At 40.4% G+C, this 15531-nt stretch overlaps 1 protein-coding gene and 1 non-coding gene across 2 annotated transcripts in view; both read right to left on the reverse strand.

Annotated features, from left to right (window-relative positions):
- GRHL2 (grainyhead like transcription factor 2) overlaps positions 1-15531 on the reverse strand; it is a 125481-nt gene that overhangs the window by 66566 nt on the left and 43384 nt on the right. The gene's annotated exons all lie outside the window — the stretch shown is intronic.
- On the reverse strand, positions 7769-7841 carry TRNAG-GCC (transfer RNA glycine (anticodon GCC)). Its single transcript has one exon. It is a non-coding gene; the product is annotated as a tRNA-Gly (tRNA).

A 15531-nucleotide genomic window follows, 5' to 3' on the forward strand; every position in this document is an offset into this window, starting at 1 on the left:
TTGTGAAAAATAGTCTTAATGGCTAAGTACTATTATATTGGATTAAGATAAAATGCTATAAACTTTATTTGCTCTTATTGATCTTGTAAATGATGTCTAATACTTTGCTACCGTAAATAGCACTTCATCTAATTATCTTCACGGCAAAATAGCCATATATACTTCACTTTTTCATTAATATATACTCTCAGAAGTGAAATTAATAGGTCAAAGGCAAAATATTTTTGAGGCTTATAATTCATTTGGCAAATTGCTCCTGGACAGGTTAAAACAGTTTATATTCACAATAACTGTATGACTTCCTGTTTCCTCAAACTGTCTCTTTCCAAACTGGTATGCAAAGCAGGTTACATTATTTTATTTGCAGTTCCTTGATTGTTAAAGAATAGAACAGTCTTCCATTTGGCTTCTGATTCTTTGTGTTTCTTTATATTCTTTCTCTTTGTTTTTAAAATTTACTCATTTATTGCAACAGTTTATTATTCTGTCTTTTGCTCATTTTTCTCTAAGGGAATTCAAATTTTCTTGATTTAAAGTAAATATTTAAAGTTAAAGAGATAAAACAGAAAGCAAAGGAAAACCATTTTATATCCTAAAATTTTACAAGTCTTTGTGACTATATTTCAGATGATTTTAAACACAAACCTGTGTTTTCAGCAGGCCAATTTCTTGAATTTTGAAATGAGAAAAGAACAAATAGAGTTCCCTGATTCTTCATGCTGTTTTAAAAAATAGTCTTACAATTTTGTTTCGAAGTTTTAATAAGCCTTTTAAAAATCATCAATCAATCATAAATTTAAAAAACAAATACCATATCTAGCAATAAAGAGAAATAAATAAAAGTGGTTTGGTCAAGCACTTATTCTAGATCTTACAAGTTTTTATTTTTTCATACCTTCTCTACCTGAAAAATTTCTCCCCTAAAAAAATGTTAGCTTAGAAAAGTAAAGAATTTTAAAAACAAATGCAATACAAATACAAATAAAATGCATTCTGGGTCCCCTAGTTTTGCCCAGGGAATCTGCCAGTTTCTCTCCATCATGTTCTCTTGTAAGGCCTGTCCAACTCTTCTGCAACCCCATGGCCCACCAGGCTCCTCTGTCCATGGGCAGAATACTGGGTTGCCATTTCCTTCTCCAGGGAACCTTCCCAACCCAGGGATCAAACCTGAGTCTCCTGCATCGCAGGTGAACTCTTTACCACTGAGCTGCCTGGGAATCCAATTTCCCTTACTCAGTCCACAAATACATTGAATAAATATTTGCTCTGGGTTCCCTATATACCAGGCAGCATCCTTACACTTGAGATCAGCAGAGAAGACGAGGTCCCTGATCTCATGGTGCTTACAGTTCAGAAGGAGACAGAATATAATTAAGTAGATTAATAAATAAATGAACAACACCATTATATTTAATATGCTTCAAAGAAAAGGGGGCGGCCTTCCCTGGTGGCTCAGCTGGTAAAGATTCCATCTGCAAGGTGGGAGACCTGGGTTTTATCTCTGGATTGGGGAGATCCCCTGGAGAAGGGAATGGCTACCCATTCCAGTATTCTGAACTGGAGAATTCTATGGACTACAGTCCATGGGGTCGTGAAGAGTTGGACATGACTGTGTGACTTTCACTTTCACTTTATGCCAAAAACAAGACTGGCAAGGCTACTTTTTACTAGGTTGTTAAATTATTTACTCATTTCCTTCATACCACACATCAATATTTTGTTTGTTTATTTATCACTATCATTTCTCATTAGCTACACATGTACATGAAGGCAAGGAACTTGTCATTAATACTGCTGCCTTCTTGGTGTTTGACATTATTCAGATAAGATTCATTCCATAAATTGTTTGAGTAAAAAATGAACAATGGTTCCATGAATAGTCTAACAAAAAACAAAACTAAGACGCCAGCGTCACACACTCCCGTTTGACCTTATGCAAGAAAGATCTGTTCTTCTTGACTCCCTTTGTTGTTCGTCTCTAAGCCATTCACCTATAGATGGCAAAACAGCCCTGCTATCACATGGTGACAGTCAAAGTTTCGACATGACTTATACACACTGATACTGCTTTGTCCACATGCATGTCAGTCCAATAAACAGAACGCAAATACATATGTCTCCTGTTTCTGAAAACTGTCTTAATGTCCTCTGATGAGTATTGCTGGCTTAAGGGTTCATGATCCTTGGTGTAGGAATAAAACCTCAGCAACCTGTTGTTAGAGGGGCTTCCCAGGTGGCTCAGTTGTAAAGAATCCACCTGCCAATGCAGGAGACGCAGGTTCAATCCCTGGGTGAGGAAGATCCCCTGGAGAAGGAAATGGCAACCCACTCCAGTATTCTTGCCTGGAGAATCCCATGGGCAGAGCAGCCTGGCGGGCTACAGTCCATGAGGTCACAAAGAGTCAGACATGACTTAGTGACTAAACAGCAACAAACCTACTGTTACTCTTCCTGAATCTATTTCCTCAAGAAAGTTTCCTGAACCTAAGGTTTATAAATGTTGGTAGCTGCAAAAAAAGGGAGTGGCATGAGCTGGTGTCATGAGTTTGTATTCCTAGAGCTGCTATAACAAATAACACAGACTTGGAAGTTTAAAACCACAGAAACTATTCGCTCATAGTTCTGGGGCCAGACGTTCCAAGTGAAGGTGTTGGCAGGGTTGGTACCTTCTGAAGGTTCCTAGCTCTCCTGGCTTCTGGTGGCTGCTGGCAATGCTTGGCGTCCCTGGACTTGCAGACCCAGCATTCTAACCTGCCTCTCTCTGTGTGTGGCGTTCTCTTCCGTGTTTCTGTGTCTCTTCCCCCTTTTTATTCTCTCCTAGGATTTGTCATTGGATTTAAGGCCCACCATAATCCAGGATGATCTCATCTAGAGATACTTAATTTACTATACCTGCAAAGACCTTTTCCCCCAACAAGGTCATATTTACAGGATCTAGTACTTAGGATATGAACATATAATTTTTGAGAGAGTTATCATCAATCCCTGTATCTGCGATTCCCTCCTATGATTGGAAGTCCTATGATTTGAATGCATGGCTTGTTCTTAGATGAGACCCACTGTAGCTAAAAAGTCGTAACACTTTCTTTTAAAGCATTTCATGGTGAACATATAGGCACATCTCAGAGATTTTGTGGGGTTTGGCTCCAGAAAGCCTCAATATAGCAAATACTGAAATAAACAGAATCATGCCAATATTTTGGTTTCCTAGTGTATATAAAAATTACATTTACTCTGTAGTCTATTAAGTACACAATAGAATTATGTCTAAAGAACTGTACCTGAATTAAGGTACAGTTAATACATACCTTAATACATACAGTTAATACAGTTAATTACATACCTTAATTCAAAAAATTTTATTGCTAAAAATGCTAACCATCATCTGGCCCTTCGGCGGGCCATAATCTTTTTTTAAAATCTTTTTGCAGGTGGAGTGTCTTGCTTGGAGCTGATGGCTGCTGACTGATTAGAGTGGTGGTTGCTGAAGGGTGGGGTGGTTGTGGCAATTTCTTAAAATGAGACAATTCCTTAAAATGAGCCGAACTGATTGACTCTATTTTTCAAGAATGATTTCTCTGTAGCACACAATGCTGTGCTGCAGAGCATAATACTCTTGTGCCATTTTACCCACAATAGCATTTCTTCCGGGACTGGAGTCAATCCTCTCAAACCCTCCTGCTGCTTTATCAACTGAGTTTTTATGATCACCTAAATCTTTGTTATCATTTCAGCAGTCTTCACAACATCGTAACCAGGAGCAGATTCTATCTCAAGAAACCACACACTTTGCTCATCCATAAGAAGCAACTACACATTCATGAGAGTTTTATCATGAGATTGCAGCAAGTCAGCCACATCTCCAGGCTCCACTTCTATTCTCTTGCAGGTTTTACCACATCTGCAGTTACTTCTTCCACTGAATCTTGAAGCCCTCAAAGTATCCCATGAAGACTAGAATCAACATCTTCCCAACTCGTGTTAATGTTGATATTTTGACCTCTTTCCACGAACCACATTCTTAAAGCCATCTAGAATGGTGAATCCTTTCCAGAAGGTCATCAATCTTGTCCAGATTCATCAAAGGAATCACTATCTATGGCAGCCATTGTCTTAAAAATGTATTTATTAAATAGTAAGATTGGAAAGTTGAAACTACTCTTTGATCCATGGACTACAGAATGGATGTTGTGTTAGTAGGCATGAAAATAACAATAATCTTGCGGTATCTCTCAGTCCTTGCTCTCAGGTGACCTGATGCATCGTCAATGGGCAATAATAATATTTTGAAAGGAGTCTTTTTTTCTGAACAGTAGGTTCCAACAGTGGGCTTAAAATATTCAATAAACCATGTCATAAACACATGTGCTGTCATCCAGGCTTCGTTGTTGCATTTGTAGCTATGCAGGTCCTAGATGGCGTTTTCTTTTGATCTACATTGATAACTGGGGGCTTCCCTGATAGCTCAGTTGGTAAAGAATCCACCTGCAATGCAGGAGACCCTGGTTCAATTCCTGGGTCAGGAAGATCTGCTGGAGAAGGGATAGGCTACCCACTCCAGTATTCTTAGGCTTCCCTTGTGGCTCAGCTGGTAAAGAATCCGCCTGCAATGCGGGAGACCTGGGTTTGATCCCTGGGTTGGGAAGATACCCTAGAGAAGGGAAAGGCTACCTGCTCCAGTATTCTGGCCTGGAGAATTCCATGGACTGTAAAGTCCATGGGGTCGCAAAGAGTCGGACACGACTGAGCCACTTTCACTTCGTGTAGCCACCTTCATGAATTATCTTAGTTAGATCTTCTGGGCAACTTGCTGCAGCTTCTACATCAGCACTGGCTGCTTCACCTCGCAATTTTATAAGTTAATGAGATGACATCTTTTCTTAAACCTCATACACTGACTTCTGCTAGCTTCAGACTGTGATTCCCTAGCTTTCCCACCTCTCTCAGCTGTCACAGAATGGAAGAGAGTCAGGGCTTTGCTCTGATTGGGTTTTGGCTTACAGAAATGTCATGGCTGTTTTGATTTTCTACCCAGAGCGGTAAAACTTTCTCCATGTCAGCAATAGGCTGTTTTGTTTTCTTATCATTTGTGTGCCCACTGGATTAGCACTTTTAATTTCCGCCAAGAACTTTTCCTTTGTGTTCACAGCCTGGCTAACTGCTTGGGGCAAGAGACCCAGCTTCTGGCCTCTCCTGGCTTTTGACATGCTTTCCTCACTAAGCTTAACGATTTCTAGTGAGAGACATAATTCTCTTGGTAAATGTCACACTGCACTTGAAAATGTGTGGGTTATTTTCAAATCTCTTTGATAATTTGTTTCTAGCATAATTATCTTTTGATAATTCTAACACAGTGATGGAGAAGGCAATGGCACCCCACTCCAGTACTCTTGCCTGGAAAATCCTATGGATGGAGGAGCCTGGTGGGCTGCAGTCCATGGGGTCGCTAAGAGTCGGACACGACTAAGCGACTTCACTTTCACTTTTTACTTTCATGCACTGGAGAAGGAAGTGGCAGCCCACTCCAGTGTTCTTGCCTGGAGAATCCCAGGGATGGGGGAGTCTGGTGGGCTGCCATCTATGGGGTCGCAGAGTCGGACACGACCGAAGCAACTTAGCAGCAGCAGCAGCAGCAACACAGTGATAAGAGAACAGACCCTGTATGCTTTCAATACCTTTAAACCATGAAATTTTTGCACCCTGTTTTATGTCCCTGGATATGCTCTAGTGTCTCCTAGTTTATAGTCTATGAGAACTTGGATAGATGTATATCTCATTGTTGTGTGAAAATTGTGTAAGTCTTAACTATGTTGACTTGGTTCGTGGTGCTCTTCAGGTCTACTATATCCTTCTACTTTTCTATATATTCATTCTATTAATTTTTGAGAGTTTGATATTGAAACTCCAACTAAAATTTTAATTTACTACTTAAAAATAATGGTAATATATAGTGGGACTATATGTAATTTTGTTCTGTATTTTCTGTAAATGTATTATCATACTTTCAGAATTTAAAAAATAAAAAAAAGAATTTTGAAAAAAGAAAAAGAAAGTGAGAGAGGTAAGGTTTGTCCTTTCACTTGAACACTTAGAGACCACTGTTGAGGGTATTAACTGGCCTAATTTCAATATTTTGTCTCCAGGCACAGGTGGGCCTGAAGAGAGGGAGAGATGGGGGGATGGCTTGTTGGTAGAGAAATCATAACACATCCATCTATCAATTAAGCTTGCCATCGTATATGGATGTGGTTTGTGATGTCCCAAAACACAATCGCAATAGCAACGTCAAAGATCACTGATCACAGACCACCATATCAAATACAACAATAATGAAGAAGTCTGAAATATGGAGAAAATTACCAAGATGTGGCACAGGCAGATGCTGTTGGAAAAATGGTGCCAACAGACTTGTTCCCTGCAGGGCTGCCACAAACATCCAATTTTTAGAAAAGCCTTATCTGTAAAGCACCATAAACTGAAGCCCAGTAAAGCACTGTATTACATTCTGAACGGACTTTCTTTCCTAAAAAAGATGATGAGGCAACACACAAGCTACTTGTACGCTAGTTTGTAAATATCTATAGAATAGAAACATCTACTTGATGAGCATGGAGATACATAGAAATATGGCTTAGATGTTTCCCAAAACTGGCACGATGGAACAAAACTACAAGTGGCTAAAACAGGTTTCTAAAAAAAAAAAAAAAAAGTATGTCAAATGCATCTGAGTTAAGAAGGTACTTCTTATTAATCTTAGTGATTTACACACAAAGGGATAACCCTAAAGTACACAACCAGCTCAAAGCATCCAAAAGAACAAAACCATGGAAAGAAGAAATGAGAATCTAATGAATTAAGGGTGACGTTGATCTCATGTTAATGTCATGTCTGGTGATAGAGTCAAACTTTCCAGGGTCTGTTCTCAGGTTGGGTGTGTCCTTGAAATGTCAAAGTGAAGCATATGGGAACGCACAGCCATGAAGATTCTCTAGGGTCTGTTAGGATAGCCTCCAAAGATGTAGACTGATAGTTCCTGGATTCTCATGGTTTATAGCCTTGTGCGGATGTTCTGTTATAATGACTCTCGAGTGCTGGGGTGCATCAGAATCACCATGAGAACTTTGGTAAAATGGAGATGACTGAGCCACCTCCCAGAGATTTTCATTCAATAGGTCTGGGATGTGGCAAAGAAGCTGCCTTTTTAATGAGGTCCCAGGCAGGGCTGATGCTGCTGGTCTGGAGACCAGACTGGGTAGCACGGATCTACGGCAAATTGAAATGACTGAATCCTTTTTGTGCATTCAATTTATTTCACATATAGACTTAGAAAGCACTCCATCTACAGTGATGTCCCACATTATTATCCATAATGTCCATGAGACAGACAGTCTTCATCCTCAAGTCTCCCCTCTTAGGTAGATGCCAACACCACATACATACAAGAGGACCAGGCAGCTACCTACATGGTAAGACCTGGGGCCCACCTGCTCCAAGACCTCTACTGGCCTGGAATCCCATCCTAGGACTCTCTTTGGGAACAAACACTGTCATCTCCTGACATGAAAATGCAAGTGCTCTTGGGACACGAATACCTGCCGTAAAGTGAGCTCTTACCAAATGCCAAACCTTCTCCTGACACAAAGTGAAGTCGCTCAGTCGTGTCCGACTCTTTGCGACCCCGGGGACTATAGCCCACCAGGCTCCTCCGTCCATGGGATTCTCCAGGCAAGAATACTGGAGTGGGTTGCCATTTCCTTCTCCAGGGGATCTTCCTGACCCAGGGATCGAACCCAGGTCTCCTGCATGGCAGGCAGACGCTTTAACCTCTGAGCCACCAGGGAAGCATCCTCACCACGGCTCCAGGAGATAGGTATCAGCATTCTCTTCTAAAGAGAAGTTAAGCTGCTTGTGCAAAGCAACATGGCTGGTATCAGAACAACCTGTGATTTGAATCTAGGTCTGTTTAATGCCAAAAGCCATAGTTTTAACCACTACCTATATTTATCTTGTAAGTTTATCTTGCAGATTAAACAAGAAATGGCCACCAGACACTAACATCTTACAGAGAAAAATCATAGCATAGCCTATGTGGAAACTAGCTGGTAGAGAAGTGCTGGAGGACAGAAGTTTGATGAGGAGAGTCTGGACATTTTTGGACCATTGCAAATGCCTGGGCAAACCAGGACAAAGTCAGGGATGTTGCAGTGAAGAGGAAGCAAAGAACACATCTCCATACCCTGCAGACCCTGGGAGGATGGAAAGAAAGCTCACAAATTAGCCCTCTAAGCAAGCCATGGAGGTGTATGCACTTGTTCAGTCGTGTCCGACTCTGTGACTGCAAGGACTCTAGCCCGCCAGGCTCCTCTGTCCACAGGGATTCTCCAGGCAAGAATACTGGAGTGGGTTGCCATGCCCTCCTCCAGGGGATCTTCCCAACCCAGGGGTTGAACCCAGGTCTCCCCCATTGCAGGTGGATTCTTTACCATCTGAGTCACCGGGGGGAGATGACAAACTTCACAGTGTTATCAGCAAAAGACTGCTAGACAAGCATGGATATGCAATAGTTTCCATATGTTTTTGGCAAGTTATATTCTGTGCTGATATTATAGGTATCCACTCTATTTTAATTGCTATGGAAAGCAGACCAGTGAATTCCTTTGTTATGTCCTTTTTATTTTTTTGCATATAAATATTGGTCTGTTAAAAGGCCTTTATTTTTTCATTTTAAAAAACATTTGTTTATTCATTTATTTATTCATTTGACTGCTCTGGGTCTTCAGTCATAGCAGCAGGATCCTTTAGCTGTGGCATGCAAACTCATAGTTGTGGAATGTGGGCTCTAGTTCCCTGAACAGGGATCGAACGTGGGCCCCCTGCTTTGGGAGCAAGGAGTCTTAACCACTGGACCACCAGGGAAGTCCCAAAAGGTCTTTAAATTCAGACTTTTGTTGTTTTCTTCAAACTGATTGTATGTGTAAGTGTGATTCTGGAATGCTGTCAAGGGAACTAGCCATTCCTTTACCTTAATTAAGTTCATGTGCTTGGTAAATTATAACTACTCCTTATTATTTTTGTATATATTGTTGGAGATTAAAAGAAGTGGTATAATTAACGCAAAAATTGCTTCTCTTTTGAAAGGTGTGGATTCTGCCTGGACTGGTATAATAATGAAGCCAGAAGGCTGAAAATGGCTCAAGGCACACTAGTACCAACTCAGTGTGCAATACATCACAGCCCAAGAAGATGCTTCTTTTGAAAAGCCAAGAAGAACCTGTGGTAGTTTATGCATCTTATGCATTTGGGGTCAGGATGCTACAAGGAGTCCATTTATATGGTGGTGCTCAAAGCACAGAGAGAAAAAACACTGGCAGGGGAGATACCTAGACCTGAATTAAATTTATCCTCCTCTCACCAAAGCCTGAGACCGCCAGTGAATTACTGCAGTTGTATTTCCTCAGCCATTAAAGAGAGACAATGTCTAAGAGAACAGACCTCACTGGTCCTGTAGTCGGTGACAGAAACAACGCTGGTCCCTACTTTCCCCCATCCCTTCTGTCCTCAAACATCTGTGTCCCTCTATCTGCAATGACAAATGGGATCAGTTCAAATTTTGGAAACAGTCGAGGGTCATCCTAAGAGTATTCGCTCTGACTTGAAATACGAAAAATAAATAAACCCTAGTTGAAGTAGGTTCTGAAATTTTTTTTTTCTGTTTTCAAAACTAAAGAATCAGCTTCTTAAAATCTGAATGACTCACAAGAACTCTGAGTTCATGATTTCCTTTATATATTTTTACCAAGTTGGAGGTGACCTGGGTTTCCTTAAGGGTGTTGACACTTGAGCTGATTTTTAGAGGCACTAAATGTATTTCCACCACTGGGTCCTGAGCAAACAGTTAGGAACAGCCACCAGTTTTTGAGAGCTGAGTGTGTGCTAAATACACATACTTCATGAACACAACCTCAGATAATTCTGATTAGTAGCTTTTTAAAATTATTCCTACTTGGTATAATGGGCAAATGCATCAAGTACCTCCCCTTCCTGGCAGTCCCTTAGTTCTGAAAGGGACATGGTACGATTGAAACCTAAGAAGTTCTGTAATATATAACCTTTACAATGAGCACCTTTCCATATATAATCCAGAACAAAAGGGGCTGACATTATGAAAATAAAATTTGTGACTCACAGAATTGTGACTGGTGTAGAGTGACTCTTTGGCACTATTAAAGCTGGAGTTACTAATATTGTTATGATGTTTACCCTTCATATATCATTTAAGATGAACTCTTTCTTGGAGTTTTCCCATTAGGAGAAGCCTAATATTTTATTTGTTTGACTCACCCTTCTTATTTCTAGAGAAAGAATTATACAGGCCTGTGAGATAGCTTTCAATTGCCCTTAACATAAACTTAGAATAAGAAAAGCATTTACACTGCAACCCGTTACTGCATTCCAGATATGCTAATAATGAGTTGGCAAAAAAGTTCGTTCAGGTTTACATCATCCAGAAAAACCTGAACGAACTTCTTGGCCACCCCAATGATACGGAAAACCCCGAATGAACTTTTTGGCCAACCCAATATTTTTATTCTGTTTGATTTCATTGCTTAAGAATGCTGGTCCTGAAGACCTAAAGCTGTTTCTCCAGAGAAGACATACAGATGGCCAACAGACACATGAAAAGATGCTCAGTATCACTAATTATTCAAGAAATGCAAATCAAAACTACAAGGAGGTATCACACCAGTCAGAATGGCCATCATTAAAAAGTCTACAAATAACAAATACTGGAGAGGATGTGGTGAAAAGGGACATATGACACACCAATCTCACTTCTGGGCGTGTATCCAGGCAAAACTATAATTCAAACAGATACATACACCCCTATGTTCAGTGTAGCTCTATTTACAACAGCCAGAACATGCAAGCCACCTATATATCCATCAGTGGATGAATGGGTAAAGAAAATGTGATGTTTATACATACAATGGAATATTACTCAGTCATAAAAAAGAATGAAATAATGCCATTTACAGTTACATGTATGGACCTAGGGATGATCATACTAACCAAGGCAAGTCACAAAGAGAAAGACAAATACTATGTGATATCACTTATATATATCTGAAATAAGACACAAATGAACTTATCTGCCAAACAAAAATGGACTCACAGATATAGAGAACAAACTTATGATTCCCAAGGCGGAGGGGGTTGGGGAAGCGAAGGGCTGGGAGTTTGGGATTAGCAGATGCAAACTAGTGTATATAAAACAGATAAACAACAAGGTCCTACTGTATAGCACAGGGAACCATATTCAATATCCTGGGTAGCCAATCCCTTCTCCAGGGAATCGTCCCAACCCAGGGATCAAACCTAGGTCTCCTGCATTGTAGGCAGATTCTTTACCATCTGAGCCACCAGGGAAGCCTAGCAAACCATAATGGGAAAACAGGGAAAAAGAATGCTGGTACTGACCCATAAACTTGACTTCAGATTGAAAGTAGGTCATATTCTGTTTGTAGGCACACATACACATATGTCCTAGAGAAGGGAATGACAACCCACTCCAGTATTCTTGCCTGAGAAATCCCATGTAGAGGAGCCTGGCAGGTTACAGTCCAAGGGTTTACAAAGAGTCGGACACAATTGAGTAATACTTTCACTTTTATGTATATATATACATATATATACACACGCCCATACACACATACAACATGACTTCTAGCTCTGAATTTAAATCAACTGGGATGGGCTTAAAATTAAACTCTTCTCAGCAGTCTGTTACTCAGTGAGATTTAAATTCAATCTACCTATTATGTCTTTTTAAACTATGTGTCTTTTAAATTTGTGAAAACACAAAAGTGCCTAATACATCCTGACAGTTCACTAAATGAATGAAGACAGGAGTAGTGCTTTGGTATATAATTTATTTGTGTACTGTGGGAACTATTCATGTTTTATTTCAATTTTCCATTCTTTATTTCATTACTTAATATGCTAACACTCTTAGAAGAAGGCAGAGGACAAGATGTTATAGACATCTAGGATTAGAAGTTACTGCCCAGAGTGGCTATTCAGCCAAAATCATGTCAGACCTACACACCAGGCTCCCTTCCTCTAGGACAAGTCCCCAAGCTTTCCCCACGTCAGTTGACATTTCCGGATAGTATGACACTTTCCTAGTTAAACCAAGTCTAATTTATGAAAGACAATGGAACTCTTTCTCAAACGATGGCACTTTATTATTAGCAACAGTCTTTAGAATTGCTTTTCTGTCCTAAGACGTTCCAGTCTCTCTCAAAGTCTCATTCTAGTATCTAGTAGCCCTCAATGTCAGAACTGATTTTCCAGCACCTATAACTGCCCTTTTGAGTTGAATAGATTCAAAAAAGGGAAATGACTTTTCGGTAACTGGGGGTGCAGGACACAGACACACTGCAAGAACTGTCAATCTTCACGTGGATTACTCTTTGATCAACCAGAAATTACAAACCCAATTCTTTCAGTAGCTCAAGATCCATTAAAAGCAACCTCCACTTTCAACCTTCCCATTAGCCCTTGGCTGCCCAGTCACTCACCAAACTGGTCTACAGATAAAGGAAGGTAAGTTTTTATGTGGATGATGGGGGTGGGGGGTGTTTGTTATATGAGGGATTTTTGCATTAACTGCAATTAGGGCAATGGCACCCCACTCCAGTACTCTTGCCTGGAAAATCCCATGGACGGAGGAGCCTGGTGGGCTGCAGTCCATGGGGTTGCAGAGAGTCGGACACAACTAAGCGACTTCTTTCACTTTTCACTTTCATGCATTGGAGAAGGAAATGGCAACCCACTCCAGTGTTCTTGCCTGGAGGATCCCAGGGATGGTGGAGCCTGGTGGGCTGCCATCTCTGGAGTCGCACAGGGTTGGACACGACTGAAGCGATTTAGCAGTAGCAGCAGCTATTAGAATTACTCACGTTGCTATTCCTGTTTACTTATTTTTCAACAATTATTAGAGGATTTACATATTATTTCAAAATGGAAATTCCAATTCTCTTACATATATTTCTTCAAGAAGATAAATGTGTCCTTCAAAGGAGGAATGCAGTTCCTGCTGTTACCATTCTCCTTGGAGATGCTGAATCACAGCATCTGAGGACTGCAGATGTGCACCCAGAGGAAATCAACAGCCACCTTAGAAAAGAAAGCTGGCTCCTTGATCTGTGAAATGGAGATAACACAGTGCTGGCCTCACAGCATAAAAAACTTTCTGTTTTTTCTGTTGTACAGAAAAAACTTTCTCTTGGCAAGTTTTAGATTTTGTAAACAGGGAAGAAAAACTTTACATTTGCCTAATTCCACACTTGTGGGTACTGCAAAGACAAGGAAGACATGCATTTGTTCCTGCTGAAAGGCAGGGTGAGAGAGGTTTCCAGTCCCTGCTGGAGCGCGGCTGAAAAGACCAGCTCTGTAGTTCTGTTCAGTAATTAGATGAGTCTCATGACACTATCAGACTGTCTTGCCAGGATTTCTTTTTTTGTAACTCTTAAGTCAACCAAGTAACACTAAAAAATGTGAGACTATTAGGCCGAGGTTTCACTAAATGCATCTTTAAAGAAAGAAAATAATTAGGCCCCAAGCAAAAAACATGAAATCAGGGACTTCCCTGGTGGTCCAGCCATTAAGAATCTGCCTTCCCAGGCAGGGGACATGGGTTTGATCCCTGGTTGGGGAACTAAGATCTCACATTCCAGGGGACAATTAAGCGTACAGGTTGCAACTTGAGAAGTCTGCATGCTGCAACGAAGATCCTGGGTGCTGCAACTAAGACCTGACGGGGCCAAATAAATAAATATTTTTTAAAGACATAAAATCAAATAGAGAGCACAGATTACATGTTTGAGATGACGTCATGGTCAAATATAGCTAAAGATACAGGAAAGGTCCGACCAAGTAGGAGAAAGCAATGTGGCATCCAGTAAATGGGAAAAAGAAAATGGTGGAAGACAGGAAATTAAAGTATTTACAGTATTAAATATGATAGGTCTGTTGAGTGGTTTTAGCTCTGTGCTTGTGTGTGTTCATTTTGAACGCTCATCGTGTAAACCACGATCTCGTTATGAGAAAGTTTCAGCCTTTCACTGAAACAGGTTCTCAGAGCATCCATTCAATAGATGCCCTTCAAGCACCCATTCCTACTTTACCCTTCTCTGTAACATTCCTTCCGGTTAACCACTCAGGGTTTTAAAATTGCCAGCAGTGGGCAAGTACTTCTCCAGAAAAGGTTTCTTAAACAATAATGCCTACAACCAGGCAAACACACTTCCCAGGAGCAGTGAAAAAAAAAATTAACCCAAATTAAAGACCAGATTAATTATAATTTTTAACTTCCAAATTTTTTCTTGGTAAAGTTTGCTTTAAAACAAATTTCTGCTTGTTTCAGGGAAATAACAATAATTTCCACTTAAGTTTAAGAGGAGAAATTTATTAATGAAGCCCCCAAGTTAAAAAGGAGAAGTTCCCCCTTGGTTTATTAATGTCAGTATTATATTTCTATGTTAGCAATTAAGTCTTGGAGTTAACCATGGTTCATGAAAAAGTCTATAGAATAATGCAACAATTTTTAAAATATAAGAAATCAAAGTACCAAATGCACATTTAGCTGGGATCCAGAAAAATACGACCAATACTGATTCTTTCATCATAGAAGAGGACAGAGCCCAACCCCACCCTGATTTCCCTGTTAACAAGGCACATATTCCCTTACCATGCTGTTACCTACATACACAGAACAATACACGGAAGTTTGTTCATCAACTAGTCAGCACTAGTTGAGCATTTTTCTGTGCCAGGCACTGCACCAGGTGCTTCTCATACAAAAGTTACAGAAAAAAATTTTCTCTCCCCTCGAGAAGCTTGGGATTTAGTGGAATGGACAGAATGTAAACTGATAAACCAAGTGAAACTCAGCAATGTTATAGTCTAAGTACAAACTAAAATCTGTGGAGGAAGCAGCCGATGTCTGAAAGATTAGGAAGATCTCACCCAAGCGGGTTGTGGAACAAGGTCTTAGGAGTGAGATGACTGCCAGGTAAAAGAGGAAGGAAGGGCCATTCTAGGCAAGGAGAGCCCTAGAGGAGAAATGAAGGGGAGGCTGGAAGTAACCTAGGGGTGAAACAGACCTACAGATGTGGCATTAAGAAATTTGAATATTAAGCAAGATACACACACCCCAAAGTTCATTGCAGCGCTATTTACAATAGCCAGGGCATGGATGCAACTTAAATGTCCATCAATGGAGGAGTGGATAAAGATGTGGCATACACATATACACACATATATGTACACACACACACACACACACACACAATGGAATATTACTCAGCCATTAAAAGGGATGAAACTGTGCCATTTGCAGAGGTATGGATGGACTTAGAGACTGTCACTGAGTGAAGTCAGAAAGAGAAAAATAAATATATAACACATATTTGGGGCTTCCCTCGTGGCTCATCTGGTAAAGAATCTGCCTGCAATGTGGGAAACCTG

Source organism: Budorcas taxicolor, chromosome 14, assembly GCF_023091745.1.
Source record: "Budorcas taxicolor isolate Tak-1 chromosome 14, Takin1.1, whole genome shotgun sequence".
In the NCBI taxonomy this organism is placed as follows: Eukaryota; Metazoa; Chordata; class Mammalia; order Artiodactyla; family Bovidae; genus Budorcas; species Budorcas taxicolor.